A 16315-nucleotide genomic window follows, 5' to 3' on the forward strand; every position below is an offset into this window, starting at 1 on the left:
TGGAGCTGGTAATCAGCTGAGCGACGTGTAGAGAACCATGAATGCACCAGCCTCTCAGCACTTGCTACTAAATAATTAAATTAATTAGGACGACAATTAAATTAATCAAATAAATAGGTCTACGGAATGTCAAACATAGCAGATAACTAATACTTAATCACAAAAGAACAACCAGTAACAAGACCGTGTTTTTCTCTAATTTATCGGTGCTCCTGCGATTACAAATTCATCAGGTCCATTGTAAGTATCTTGTTCTTTAATCATTGATGTGCTTATGTGTAAATCAAAGCATAACACCCGGAGAAGTGTATTTGAAATATAAGCAAAAGTTTTCTAAATCTTTTCAATGTATATAGAAATATGATACTGGAGGATATTATTAATAAGGCTTATATTTGAGTTTATAGTGGCCCTTTCTACTTTCAAGCTTCTTGCACATACCCTTAAAGCAAAAAGCAGCCCAAGTATTGCTACAAATAACTGCAGAAAATATATTCTATACTCTCTATATAAGAGAAAGTAATACTGGGTATTTTATGCATCAGGAATGAAATCCTGGCCTTGTTGAAATCTGTGGGGATTCAGGGTGTGTTACTATCTTGTATACCAGGTGATCTGGATTATGCCACAGACTCTTGTGCAGATTTGGTCAAGTTAGTGTTAAAGCTATTCCTGCTTCTTAAACAAAATGTAAGACAGAGGTTTCCATGTATTCCATGTTACTGGAATCCATTTTTCCTTGGCAGTTGGTCAGGTCGCTCAGTTTACTCAAAGTTTTGCTGAAGTTGCTGAGGGGATTGTTGAGCTTTTGGTCTTTACTGGAAAGGGGAGGGCAGTAGTCATAAAGAAGGGCTGACCACTCTTTCAGCTGTTTTTCAGCAAAACTATTAGCTGAGAATAAGAACAATAAAACCTTCATAAGCTGCTGTCATCTTTTGTCTATTTAAAAAAAATAATAATAAAGATGAGATTATTGTAAAGTTACAGAATCTTAAAATACAAAAGATTCGAATGATTTGAGAGAAAAGTTTACATGGTGCTAAAATAAGTACTAATTTGTCAAGCCCCTTATGTGTAGTATAGAGAAGCCTAAATTAAGACCAATAATTTTTTTTTCAATTGTTCTTTCCTTCTCAGTCCTATAGTTTCAGATTTAAATTCTTCATAGATATACTACAAAAACTGCATGCTGAAGAAAGGGAAGGATTAGCAGTAGACAGCTGAAGCATGGGGTTGCAGATAAAAGTGTCAGCAACATACTAGGTCCCACAGTCCTAATTTTTGTGTTCTGTGTAGTTGTGGGACAGTTTTGCAGAAAGCCTGCTGCAAGGTTAGCAGAGAGTCACAGTATTGGAGAACATCTTTTTTCTCCACAGAACAAACTGCATCCTCCAAATAAGTCTGTATGCACTGTGCTTCTTGTACTACAAAACATAATAAGAACATAGCTTATTTTGGTAAAATTGTGTGTAAAAGTACAGGCGAGACTTTTTATTGCACTGAGAAAAAGCCTGAGATGAAAGTTAATAATAAATCTTATAGTGATTAATGACAACATGTCATTGCTGGAAAGGCGTTCATAGCAAGAAAGTTTATGCATTTGTTGTTAATTATAAAGCATAAGTAAAACTGAAAGAACAACTTCTGGAAGGCTATCTGAAGTGATGAGCTGTTTTTACTTGGAACACAGTGCCTGTGTTTTCATTACTCTTATGTGCTTTTACCATCACCATGCTTGCACATTATCTCACCTCTCTTAGGTATATGTCTTGCAGTGGCATAAACAGCAGTGGTTCCACAGAAATCAATGAAAACACTTCCACTTTCACCAATCAAGAATATGGAATTATAATTTCTCTTCCTGTGTAATCCATCCCTGTTTATAACATCAGTTACTCAGGAAAAGAGGGTGGGAACATTCTCTCTGCTCATTGTATTCTGCTGTCATACTGCTTGTAATTGCCTGCTCTCACTTAAATATTCATTCAAGAACTAATTTTTTTTTTTTTTTGTATCAACATAGTCTTTTCAATCTACACTATTTCCAGCCTTATTGCATTACCAATTCTGAATAAACAGTGTTTTAAACATTTATTTTCTCTTTCCTTTTTTAATATGTTGCTAGCTCTTCTGCTTTGATAGATATGAGAGAGGCACCTCTCAACTGCACTCAATTGCTAGCCTGGAACAATAACTGCTTTTGCATTTGAGGAGTCAAGGGAGGATATCTCTGCTTAATTTGGGAAAAAAGAAACTGGTAGGGATAACGCAGCATTCCTGAGAGAGGGGAGAATATATCTGTATTTTCTTCCAAGAAAAAAAAAAAAACAACCAAACAGTTTTCCTCTTTGGTGAACTTGCACTTGCTGTTATTTATTCTGCAAAGGCTTGTGTCTGCATATTAATAGACAGACTACAACCATCAGTGTTTTCTGCTGTAACTGAGTGGTGTCTATCAAATAACCTACTTTCCCAACTGCAGAGAGAAAAAGATCTAGATAATTAATTTTGGAGCCATAAATAATACTTGATCTGCCAGGAGTAGTCCCCAGAGGGACAAAATGGTTTATGGGACCCTTATGGAGCAAGTAGTCCACAGCTTGATATTATGAGTATCACATTGAAGCTGCACATGGCCTTTAATCCCTGGGGGTGAGTTTGCCACTGAGAGTTTGCCTCCCTTTGGAGTTCTGGGCTGGTTAGGGCTCAAGGAGGTGACTTGTGTAGCTATTGGGAATTTGGCTGAGGCATTAGGCTTAGTATTGTCAAAAGAAGGTGTTATAGCTGTGAACTTAGAGTGCTGCCCAGCTGGCAGGTGCCTTTGATTTTGCCAGTTCAAAGGAGGAGCACAGCATTTTACTTGAATCACTAAAGGGCACTGCAAAATTCAGATATTAAGCATGAGCCAGAGAGGCAGCTTCCTAGTTAAATAGGAAAATATAACAACTTTTCAGAGAAGCTAGACTGCACTTTTAAACAAGCCTTTGCTTCTTTTCCTTTTTCTTTGGCTGGGAGAGCCTTGAGTCTCACCACTCAGCTTTATTTTCTGGGAAAAGCACTGAGGTTCCCTTTCTGGTTAAGTCACATCCTGTAGGCTTCTGCTAGATTCCCTGTAACTCTCTGTGAGGTGCTATATGCAAATACATGACTTTGCATAATTGTGCCTAATTAGAATCTGTCTGTGGTGTGGCTCTAAGAGCTGTGTGGTTAATGCCAGTGCAGCTTTGTTCAGCAGAGCTTTCTGCTTATCTCTAGGACAGCAGGACTGCAAACCTCTCACATGCACTGCCTTTCGCCGGTGCCACGGTGCATGGTTAGGGAGAGTTTCTTTTGGGGTAAAGAGAGTTCAAATTCATGGAATGGTAGACACTTTGTGATGTAGAAAGTAGGACTCAGTCTCATTATCTCACCTATTTAAAGTGGTTCACTGGAAATTGAGGAAGGGAAAAATAAAAGAGGAACCTTTCAGCAAGCAAGGCAGCATGAAAAAAATAATAGAGTTTGAGGTTAAACTATAAGTTTAATAAAAAAGAGTTTTGATATCCAAAACAGTTTTGAGATTTATTTGAACTCTGAAATTATTTTAAAATAATGAAATTGGTTTTGAGATGGAACATACTTCCAGAGTGAGAAACCAGACTGTTCCAGCTTTAATCAATTATTTGAATTCAAGATGCTTCAAACTTATTCTTTCAATGAATCTGCCATTGCAACAACACTGACTCAGGCAAAAGCAATGCTGCACCAAGCAATGCCTTTGCCTGCTTGTGATCGGGAGCTACGAGAATGTTACTCAACTCTGAAAGCCACAAGGCAGCAAATCCTAAAACAGGGTCTAGGAGTTCCAAGTCATACACATCCCTGCAACTCCAGAAGAGGCTGTGGTTGTGACCCTTGCTCGACTTACGTTGGGTAGAGTGATAGCTATGGACCCAGGAATGGAGGAACTAGAAGGTTTCCTGGACAGCTGTGGCAGGGCCGGGTTTAATAGGGAAGTTAATATTTCAGTATAGCAGTGGTCAGCAGGCTACATTAAACCCATAGGAGAACTGAAAGAGGCTAAAGGGTGACACAAAAGAGAAAGTGAGAATAGAAATGAAAGTGAGAGAAGAAAAAAAAAAAGATTTTGTCAGTGACATTGCTTTGATGGAAACCCTACTTATATATGGATGCAGACTTTTGTGTGATGAACCATACATGCCCAGGACCCAAGCCTTTTTTCATTTATGGCTACAGGGAAAGTGGCAATGGTGGCAGCAAGTCATTAGTTCTTATTCAGCCAAGGTAGAGGGGCTTAACACAGTATAATATTCAGAGTGAACACATTCCTTGGTGGGCCTGAAGGTACCAGTAGTCACTGAAGTAGTCGAGAAAACTAAGAACAAAAATTTTTAGCTACAATTAAAACCAAATCAACCCCAAACATTGCTTTTCAGTGGCCACATTTTCCAAGAAAGCAATCTTTACTAGAATCTGCAGAAGCATGCCAAGCTATTCTTCACTAAGTCTTATTCATGATCTGGAGCTGGGAGGAGGGCCTGAGCAATTACTATGGCCCATACAGTTGTGAGTAGAGTTAACATTTTTAATCTTTTGAGACCAAAGAAAGAAATCTGCTGCTGAGCACAGCAGGGGAAGGCAGACTGGGGTTAGGAGTAGCGTTAGAAAAAGTAATTGGCTTGGGATTAGGTTTTAGGTCAGGAAGCCTGGGCAAACTTTAATGCTAGAATGATCTTAACAAGTGCTTAGCTGAGACAACTGAGACAGGAGTAGCTGTGACACTGACCTGTAGAGGGTCAATGCCTGGTGTTAATGATTGTTGTGGGGGTGGGGGGAAAGGGACAGCTGCAAAAAGTAGCCAAAGTTTGGGAGTTAAGTATTGAAAGCAACTACCACATTTTTGTGCAGTGGCCCCAGCAGCATAACAATCTCCTGCACATCCAGTAGCCTGTTTGTCTTTCCAAACTTGCTTGCACGTGAAACCACACCACAGCTTTCTCTAGCAGCCAGGAAGATCTCTGTTACCTGGAGTGCCCCAGCTTGGTCCATTATGGGCATCAAGACTGTGCAATATGTCTAAAGTACAGCTGAGATATAATGCTTTTTCTTCAACACTTGAAAGAAATAATAAATAATACTATTGAATGACTGGCTCCCTTAAACGGGAGAACTAAGCAGCACAGAACTTTGGCTTCCTCTCTGTTCTATGGGCTGATGTCTCTAGGCACAGCTGTTATATCTGATGAGTCATAAACCCTGAAACCTGCTTCAGTAAAGTGCCAGCATCCCCAGCACAGAGATTCCAGGGCCACACTGAGGTGGGCACACAGGGAACAGGCGTTAACAGGCCAGTTAAACTGACCACAGAGGCCACAGCCTGTGCAGGCAGGGAATAGAGTGTGTCAGAAACATTCTTTTTAACAGTGGTTCCATTGAACTGAACTGAATCACACTTAATACAGAGCTGATCTGGCTATTAAGAAATAAGAAATAGAATTACTTAGAAACTGTGTTGTCTTAGTTTCACCTTAGCATATTTCCTGTGTGTTGTGATGGATCTTAAACACTGTCAACATTTAGTGTGTAAGAATGCCCAGCTGATGTGCAAAATGCCACTGTGAGTTGTACTGATAGCAGGCTTAAGGAAGGGATATATCTTCAAAGAAACACATAACCTAGTGAGTTTACTTCAGTTCAGCCACTGTGGCAATACTTCCTTTGCTAGGGAAATCTTTAAGAAGGGAAGAACTCTCCAGGAGCAGTGGGATGCTAAAGGAGATGAATGTCTCCTTTTATCTTGTTTTGAAGTGGTCTTTTCATGGTTATCACTGGTTGAAAAGGTTTCTGTAGTGATTCCTGTCCCCAAGAGGCACAAGAATTATTTATTCAAAGGTAAGTATACCCATCTGCCAGGCAACAGGCTTCCCCCAAGCAGTAAGTTCTGCTCTCTGAGAGCTGCCACCCTTCTCTCCAGTAAGGCTTCCCTGTAATATGCCCCTGCAGGTCTAAACTACCCTTGAACACCCTAACTGCTATATAAACATTAAGATACGATTTTTTCTGGTTCCACATGCACCATGGAGCCTGGCTGTGTGCCTAATGAGAAATGATAAGCAACAGTCCAGTGAAGGGTACCACTTATTTGATGATTTTTCATGTCAGAAATCCATCGCAGATAAGTGTTTATTGTGAGACTTTGATCTTCAAGATTTAGTTCTCCCTGCAGAGCAAAAGCAGATGCTTGGTAAGCTGTAGCTGTAGTCCTGACAACCCTTTCAAATGTCTAGACAGTGGAAAGAGATGATTAGATCCTCTTTTAAACTCAACTGCAACAATTCAAAATGCTTACCATGTTTACTTCAGGATGAACCTATTTACAATGCTTTGTTTTATGAAACTGCAAGTATCTAACACTATTGAAAGACGCAGGTTGATAAGGTGGTCAAGATAAAAAGCTGCTTTCATTAACAGTAATAAAACTGACAGATGCACTAGGTGACATGTGGTCCTTATGTAGACTTTAGCATGGACCTAAAGATTAAGGAGTTTGATAACATGCATTTGCAGCTAATACTTATCATTTAAGGGTCTTGAAAATGTTAACACTTAGACAAAGCCTATTTAATTAATGGTCATTGGAGAACACATTAAATCCCAGAGACAAGGCTGGGAAATGTCCAACATTGCTGATTTACTTTATGCCATGTATTGAACAGGGGAGAGGAAACTGAGTTAGAATAGTCACAATGAATGAAGAGATATTTTAGTCTTACAAGACAATAGACTTAGGAGAAGAGATCTGAAAAGAGAAGATTTCACCTTAGCCAGCAGCCTCAAAAGAGATATCAATTTCTCCAAGCAAAGCCAGCCATGGAAACTGGAAATGTTAATGTACCAGGTCTGCCTCTCGTCAACCACATCGCTGAAGCAGGTATGGAAAAAAATTCTGGTAATGTAATTCAGGACCGTATTAGGTGTTTTCCAGTTTTGTAATTAGGAACCTAAAACTTTTTTTTCCTTTTGGCAGAGTAAAATTTCTGGTTTTCTTGTTAATCTGTTGTGGAGTTTAACATTATCTCAAGTGCTTCTGATAAATCAGAAGTACTTCTCCCTCTGGAAAAACTAACAAGATGGTATTGCCAACACAGAATCACAGAACAAACTCTTTGGATGCTAGAGAACTTAGAAAAGTTTGTGAATCTCAGAAAAAATTATCCAGTTCAATATAAATTTTTAAACAAAGGTCTAAGTAAATATAAACTGTAAATACATTAACCTTTGTCAATGGCAAGCTGTTGATATCTTCAGAAAAACCCATAGCACGGTTATGCTTCTTTATTCTTGCAGTCAATTGTTCAGGTGAGAGTACCTACTCATGTGGAAAGCTGAGGTTATTATTGTCGAACTGTGATCTTAAACTTGATTCAGGGAAGTTTTGTGCAGTCCATTGTTAACTTCTCTGTCTCCTAAAATTCATTTTGAACAGTCTTATTTCATATGATCTGAAAAATCAGTTTCTCAGTAGTGTTTGTAAGATGCCACTAAGTGAAATGTCTTGAAATCCACAGGAGTTCTTATTTTCGAGGATGATTTTCTGGATGTATTTTAATGCTTTGTTACAATTTCAGTTTGTTGCATCTATTTAATTTATATAATAATGAAGAAATAAGTCTGCAAAGATGTTTCCAGTATGGTCATGTCACCAGTTCGGACTGGATTTCAAAAATAAGTAGTTAGTAAAAAAATAAATTTAGATCTATCTACTCACTAAATATATGAGATCTCAGTTTTATGCTACGCCATGAAGTCTGATCTGAGATCTCAGCTGCAGCTTCAAAGTTGCTCTGCTAATATCAATAATATATATATTTTTTTATTTCTAGTGCAAAATCAATCCTACATACTGTAGACATACTGTGTCTATGAAGATTTACCAAAGGTTTTTTAAAATGAAAATAGCATCTAAAGCTGGCAATGTTTGAATCCTAGCCAACAAAAGGAAAAAAAGAGGATACATTTTAAATTTGGAAGCACTTAGCGAGCTTTTAAGGACAGATGACACATGATAATATTAACTGAAATCTGTTTAACTCATGAAGTCATAACTCAGTTTCTCCTCCAAACCATGCTTCTGTGCTGGCAACAAGTAGCTCTTTAGCAATGTCAAGTAAGCAGATGATGCAAAAGAAACAATTCCCTTATGCTCCTTTCAGTAATAAAGTAAGAAATCTATAAAGCTAGTACTGCGGGGTTAGCCTGTCCTGAAGGGGCCGACCCGTCGTACCGACAGTCCCAGGGTTGCCGGCGATTAGCAGCCCCTCGCCACCCGCAACCAGGGTTCTTGCTGCAGAATAGCCCGCACCAGAGCAAGGGAGAAGGAGGAATGAGAGGGGACTCTCGGGGAGGTGAACCAGAGGAACTTTATTCTCCGGCTCGGGTCCCAGGAGAGACCACGAGCAGGGTTAGCAGCAACTTTTAAACATCAGGGGTGGGTGAATATACAACCAATGGGTGAACAGGGAGGAGTGTCTTTCCAAACAACAACCAATGGTAAATGACGGGGTGAAGAATACATTATAACGGAACCAACCAGAACTACAGAATCAGAGAACTCTCTAGCAAAAGGGATGGACAGATCTAAAATTATATAATTCGAATGATTGACAACTGAACCTTAACAAGTAAACAACTATTATGGGATGTCTGTTACTAGGGTAACAGGGTTTTGGCGGGAAGGGGTGAGGGGAGAGGAAGCCATTTTGGGAAAAGGAAACAAGCATAAATTTAACAATTAAACACTGAACTTAGGTCGAACTGAACTTGGTGAAACACCACCACATCTCCCCCTTTTTTATTTAATTTTGAAAGTGTCTTTTTCCGTAGAAAAATGTCTGGGGAGGAGGGAGGTAATCAGAGTCTGGGTAGCACTCGGCAAACCAGTGCTGGTTAGTCATTTGCTCGGCGTTTGTGGGTGGCCAGTGCTCCTCAGGTAAGTAGTTTTCAGGGTCCACGGCGTCGAGAGCTTCTTCTGGTGAAGAAAATTCCTCCATCTCGATCTCTTCCGCTCTCGGAGCAGTGGCCCACACCTGGTTGACAGACAACGCTGAAGTGGCGTTGGTTATCATGCGCGCCGTGAATCTTCTGATCACCCCACAGGTGATGCCTATCATTAATAATATAAATAAAATTATAACAATAGATTTCACTAGAGAGTTCAACCATCCCGTTAAGCCCCAATTTCCGAATATCGAGTCCCAAAAGTCCTTGGATTCCTGTTTGATGGTATGGACCATATCTTTTAGTTTTTGGATGGACTGGCGAACGTTTTCTGCTTTGGATGACAAATTGAAGCAGCAGAGGCCCTCGAACTCCTCACACGTGTGGTGATGTAACAGGAGGAGGTAGTCGATGGCAGCCCTATTTTGAAGCGTCGCCTTCCTGGTTATTTCCTCGTCTGCTAGGAGTCCCGACAAAGCGGTAGACGTAACATTTGCCTGCTTAGCCACCCAACATTCCAATCGACCTAATTCTCCCAAAGATTTGGCCACTGAGACCCAAGGCAGGAAAACTGTTATGGCTGTCGCCTTTGCCTTGGACCAGTGGATAATATCTGATTCGCAATCCGGGTCGAGGTCGGTCAAGTCTCGCTTTTGGATTGCGTGAGCAGTGGAATTTTTTACAATCCAATCCATAATCATAGTTTTATTTGGAGTAAGCAGACTCAATCTACCTAAGGTACATGGTCCTCCTAGAAGCCGAGAGGGGATGCCGTTAAAAGCCCTGTCACCGCAAATCAGGAAGGTCCCCTTGGGAAGGGTTAAAGGTTTGTACATAAGGGTTGAGGCCATCTCCACATGGGCGATATGTTTGCACCATGGGGTGGCATAATATGCCTTGTTGATTTGTAGCAGGTTTTGGAACCGCTTGGCCTCTTGGGGAGGGGGGGTGAAGACAAACTGAATGCAATAAATAGCGGGGGACGAGCCCAGGAGTTCCAGCTCCTGCGGCTCGTCTGGGGAAACGGGGAGGACATTAGTGGAAATCCAATCTTTCCAAAGGGACAAGGGATTGGTGACGGGGAGAGGGGGGACCGTCAGCTTCTGGAGCTGGGGTCTTCCTGTTGACCGATCGCCAAGAAAAAGGGGGTCTCTCCACCATGCTGGACGGTCGATACTGTATTTGCGGGACAGTTCAGGAGAGGGCTTTTTGTTAAATTCCTCTTTCCATTGCAGGAGTTCGGGGGGGAGTTCCGACTCCTGGAATGGGATCCCCACCAGGCACGACGCTATAGGGTCTTGGGCAGAGCCCTGGGACAGGCAGATGTGGTCCTGTCCCATTGCCATCGCGAGGGTCCTCCAAACGTTCGCCTTCGGCTGGGGAACAATCCATCCAGCGACGGTCGTCAGGAATCCAAGGCAAATGCAGATGGTCAGCAGGTGGGACAAGGTCAGAGGGACTTTCCTCGATCTTGTGACGGGTGGTCTCCTGTAGTTCCGAGAAAACAACACAGTTACTTAAACAGCCATGCCGGAATCAGTGGAAAAGCCAAGGGTTCCTCCTCGATTTTTAAATGGTCGGACTTTTTCTTTCTTTTCCAAGACACTTCTCCAGCTAGTTTGCTCCCTTTCTTTGACACTTTGGGAATATAAGGACGCACCCACTTGGCAGGGACCCATTTGGGTCCTTCAGGCGTCGCAACACAGGCGTATCCACGCTCCCAAGTGATTAAATCCACTGGTCCTTGTGTTTTCAAAGTGTGCGGGTCTTTGATCAGCACAGGCGGTTTCTCTTTGATCTTAAAATTTGGATCGCCCCCAAAATGTCTGACAATGGGCGGGTTCAAATTGTCAAATGAGCAGTTTAAAAAATTTAAAGTGAACAGGGCCCTGGCGAGCTTAATTTGGGGTGTTGCCAATTTCTGAATTTGGTCCTGCTGCGCGAGAACCCTTTTGATATTTTGGTGGGTTCTCTCCACGATGACCTGGCCTGTCGGGGAGTAGGGAATGCCAGTTCTATGTCCTACTCCCCATTGCTGCAGGAAAGTGCTGAGCTCTCTGGAAGTATAGCTGGGGCCGTTATCTGTTTTGATCAATTTGGGGATGCCCATAAAGGAGAACGCCTGCAGCAGGTGTTTCATGACATCCACCGCTTTCTCCCCTGTGTGGGCAGAGGCAAAGACTGTACCCGAAAAGGTGTCCACAGATACGTGTACAAACTTCAACCTGCCAAACTCTGGGATGTGTGTAACATCCATCTGCCATATTTCATTGCTGTGCAGCCCACGGGGATTGACCCCAGCATGCATGGTGGGAATGGCATGCCGCTGACAGCTGGGACACGTCGCCACAATGGCCTTGGCCTGGTCTCAGCTAAGGTGGAATTGCCTTACCAGTCCCGGCGCGTTTTGATGGAATAATTGATGGCTCAATTTTGCTTGCTGGAACACGCCTGGCAATGGGACCATCGCTACAGGGGCAGCAAGAGCGTCAGCTCTTCTGTTTCCCTCAGCAATGAATCCCGGTAGATCTGTGTGAGATCTAACATGCATCACATGGAACGGGTGCTCTCGGTGGGAGATCAGCTTAACAAGCCTTGAGAGCAGCCTGAACAATGTAACATTGGTCACCTCCTGCAGGATGGAATTCTCGGCTCTGGATACTATGCCTGCTACATATGCCGAATCTGTTACAATGTTTAGCGGTTCAGGGAACCTTTCGAAAGCCCTGACGACTGCATCCAACTCAGCTACCTGAGGAGATCCTTCTACCTCAGTCACATCTGACTCCCACCGCTGGGTCTGAGGATCCTTCCAAGTCATTACTGACTTGTGGGACCCTCCGGATGCGTCCGTAAAAACTGTCAGCGCTTTGAGAGGTCTCCTACTCTGAACGCATTTCAAAGTCAGTTGAAATTGGGCATCCGAATTAAAAATTTTGTGTGCAGGTCGATGTACTGCAATTTGTCCTGCATAGTTATCCAGAGCAAACTGCAACGCTTCGTTTTCTTGAAGCAGGTGCTCCAACATTACTTTTGTAATTTGGCCCGATTTTAGCCGAATTGGAATGTGAATGCAGTTGAAATCACACCCTGCCAGGTCCCTGATTCGGATCCGAGCTTTCCGAATCAGGTCCGCCATCAACTCTTGAGGGTGAGTCATTCTTTTGGACCTCTGGTGGCTCAGAAACACCCACTCTATCACCAAGAGGGGGTCTCTTTTGCCTCGGTCCTTTCTCGGTGTAGATTTTACCTGTGAGTCCCACTGAAATATGAGTCCATGATTGTGTGGCAGGTTTCCCAGGATGATGAAGTTGAATGGCAAGTCCGGATGGCAGCGACTTGCTTGGCGTGTGGACATGAGGTGCTGAACCTTTTCGAGCGCCTTCTTCGCCTCTGGGGTGAGAGACCTGGGGGAACTCAGCCCTTCTCCCCCTTTTAACAAATTAAAAAGGGGCGCTAGGTCCTCTGTTGTTAGACCCAGCCAAGGCCTCACCCAATTTAAGGCCCCACACAGCTGATGGGCATCTGCTAAGGTTTCCACATTGGTTTTGATGGCCAATTTCTGCGGCACAATGGTCCGCGCTCTTTAGCAATGTCAAGTAAGCAGATGATGCAAAAGAAACAATTCCCTTATGCTCCTTTCAGTAATAAAGTAAGAAATCTATAAAGCTAGTACCTTTGCACACAGTCTCAGGATTTTATTGTAGTCTTGTAAGGTATTTTTGCAGCTATAAATTTCCCCATGTAGTGGAACGTATCTAAAAGATGCAGGTCAATCAGTGTCACAAGTCAAAATATGTTCTGAAAAATAAACTTCTTTTTTTTGCAATCCATCATGCATTTCTTTCTGCCTTTTTTTTATTGCATTTCCCTTGTTTCTTTTTCTTTTTGCTCATGAAGAATGGTGCTTTGAAATAAGACAGTTATAAACTGTAGGCTGTGTAAATAAATTTATGTCAAATATATTTCAGAGATTTACACTCTATTGTTCAAGTGAATTGTTTTTTTTGAGGTTTGACAGTAGTCATTTTGTCCAAATGTTTTTCAAAGTGTTGTGTTTTACTCCCAGTTGGCAATTAAGTACCATACAGGCACTCTTTGACTGCCCCTAATACACTCCTGAAGGGAAGAAGAACCAGAAAGAAAAGGTAAAACCGTGTGGGTTGATTTAAGTGCACTTTAATAATCAAAGCAATAATGATAATGATGAAGATAATGATGATGATAGCAATGATAATAATAACAACAATGGCAACAACAATAAAAACTATATTAACAATAAGGAGAGGGAGAGAGAATAATAGAATAATATAATCCAGGAGAAAGAAATGATGTGTAATACAATTGCTCACTTATTCCCAGCCCATCCCTGAACAGTGATTAGCTCCTGCCAGACAATTTCCCCACTTTATACACTGGGCATGATATTTATGGTGTGGAATATCCCTTTGGTGAGTCCAGGGCTGCTGTCATGGCTGTGCTCCCTCACAGCTTTTTGTGCCCCTCTGCACTAGCATATATGAGACACTGACAAGTCCTTGATTTAGGGTAAGTACTACATAACAACAGCTAAAACATTAGTGTTATCTAATGTTTTAGATTAAACACATTAAAAAATGTGTTATCTACATCATTGTCATACAAAATTTAACAAAAAACACAGCACTGTGCACTGTACACTGTCCCAGCTACTAAGAAAAAAAATGCATCTGTCCCACCCAGACAAAACCAGGATAAAAAGAAGACTAATGGCATTATTATTATTATTATTATTATAGATTTTGGATGCATCTGCTTTTTGTTGTTATTGTTCATTTCATTTTTTGCTTTGGAAAGATAAATACAGAACAGCACATTTTTCTAAATTCAGAACTTTGTTCAACACTAACTGTGACCCATTCCAATGCATGTAGCTAATATTGTTTCTTTCAGGCAGTGAAACACAAATAGAAAGCCTTACATTCCCCTTTTATCTACATTCCTTGTAAGTTCAGCTACACTGGTCTGAACAAGAGTTAAATATGCAGGACCACAGAGAGAGGTTTTTGGCTAGAGCCAGTCACATCACACTCTGGGTTCAACACTGCTAAGAAATTTAGCCAAGAAATTAGAAAACTAAGCCAGTGTGTATAAAATAAGAGCAAGTTGAAGTCTAGGGAGAAAAAAACCACAGACATATGCAACTGACTTAAGCCTCCTGATTTTTTAATTGTCTATACTAGTTCTACTACAACAATTGTAGAATATTTTCACTTTCTTGTATGGTTGAAGAAAAAATTTGTCCTGGAAATCAATTTTAGACGTCCACCCTGATACCAGGCAAAGCAGTTTTATCTAGTTAAGGTATTTGAGCACAGTCTTTAGATTTTTTGAATTGAAATACTTGGATGTCCAGAAGAGTTATATCTGTTCAAAACATTTGAGGATCTGGAATATGGTGGCAACACATGAGTGGATTTCAAGTCCTTCCCCAGAAAACCCCTCTGAGAGTTACAGACTTGCCTGGAGTCTTTCAGCAGGTGAAATGGTTATGCAGGGAACAATTAGAGAATAACTGTTTCCTAATAATATCCAACCTTTAAAAGCCTGCAATTCATATTTTCATGAAAATGAGCAAAGTCTAACATGTTACGCTTTTCTTATTTTCATTGTAAACAATAAAATTAAAAATAATTATATCAGCTGGCAGTACTCGGAGGGTTCTGAAAAATTGATTTGTGAGGGAAAAGGGAGAGTAGAGGCTTACAAGGTGTGTGTATGTATGTGTCGTGTACATACACCTCTGCCTGCTGGAAAATGTGAGACCAGTCTTCTCTGGTAGCAAGAGAGTTGTGAGTTAAGTTTTTCTCATTTGAACTTGGTCCAAGTTTCAATTAGCACCCTCTTGGGTTGTGTATACTGTCTATCTGGACATACCCATTCAAACGCAACTTTTATTTCGGCAGTCACATAATAAAAGCAAGAAAATTAAAAGTAGCCCAAATAAATGGGACACGGGTTCATGGATGTGATGTTTCTAAGTCCCTTTCCTGCTTTTTGACAGTTGTAGTTTGTGGACAGATACTAATTTTCAAAGAGGAAGATGTTCTAACATGCTGCCTTTCCTGATTTTCTCATCTGCTGAACTGCATTTTCATTACGACAAAAAAGGAAAAATATTGTTGAAATTTTATATTTGTTTCTAGAATGGCACCTATATTTCAAGCTTTGCAGTTAGATTTGTATAAACTTTAGTGTGTATATCTTCCCTTACTTTCCACTATTCCATAAAAATTTCCTTTGTCTTACTTACATGCAACTCTAGAAAACTTGTTTTCCTAATACAAACATTCACAGCTTTTCTAATGCCAGCAAAATGTGATGCAATTGTAATTGAAAAACAGCACAGCTCAAAACTGGAAAAGTAAGGGTAAATACATTGCCTAGGATTAAAAGATACAGGTGGTCTCATTAGCCTGATGTATCAAGATTCTCAAGCAGATGACACTTCATAGTAGGAGAGGAAACAGAGCAAGAAGGTGTAGCATGAGCTTGTTATTCAGCAGAACTGGGCTCAGATCCTGCCTTGTCATTGGCTTTTCCCAAGTCACTTGAAAAGCAGATTGCTCCCTCCTAATTCAGGAGAATACCATGTCCTTACCTTACCAAGCTATTGTGCGTGCCTGGAAGTGGCAGCTGTGAGGTCTGATACAAGGTAAGGACAGCCCTGCAATAGATGGTGCTATTCCCACACTTCAGGACCAGGGTGTCCTGTGCTCTCTCATCTACAAGTCATGTGCTGAGAAAGTCTTGATTGTCTTGTTTTTGGTTTGGGTTTTTTTTTTTTTTTTTCCTATGATATTTTCACAGAAAACTAGATTATTAAAACATTTCCCCCTACCTTCCTCAAGTAGTATTCAGCTTCCTTGCTTTGGGGTTTTTTATTTGTTACCTACTATTATCTCTCCCTACAGCAGTTTTCCTCTACTAAATCAGGTCATTATTCATCTGTTTCCACACATTGCCCTCTCTCCCTAAAGCAAGCAGAAACTCATTCATTCCATTCAAGTATGGAAAATACATTTTCAAAATGCTAGTCCTAACCTGCTACATGTCGGAATCAGCTTAACAATTTGTATCAAATCCTTTGTTCAGAAGACAAAAGAAGCAGCAAAGAGGATAATGGATTACCCACTGTCGTGTCTCATCTGGAAGTTATCTAAAGGCTGCTTTGATAAGTAGAGTGAGAGTTGGTGTGACTAATGTTGCACCATTATATTGCTATAACCTGTAAAACACAGAGATACCAGGATCATAAGAAATACTGCTACAGAGCATC

The sequence above is a fragment of the Zosterops lateralis genome (assembly GCF_965231275.1).
Source record: "Zosterops lateralis genome assembly, chromosome: 1".
Classification (NCBI taxonomy): domain Eukaryota; kingdom Metazoa; phylum Chordata; class Aves; order Passeriformes; family Zosteropidae; genus Zosterops; species Zosterops lateralis.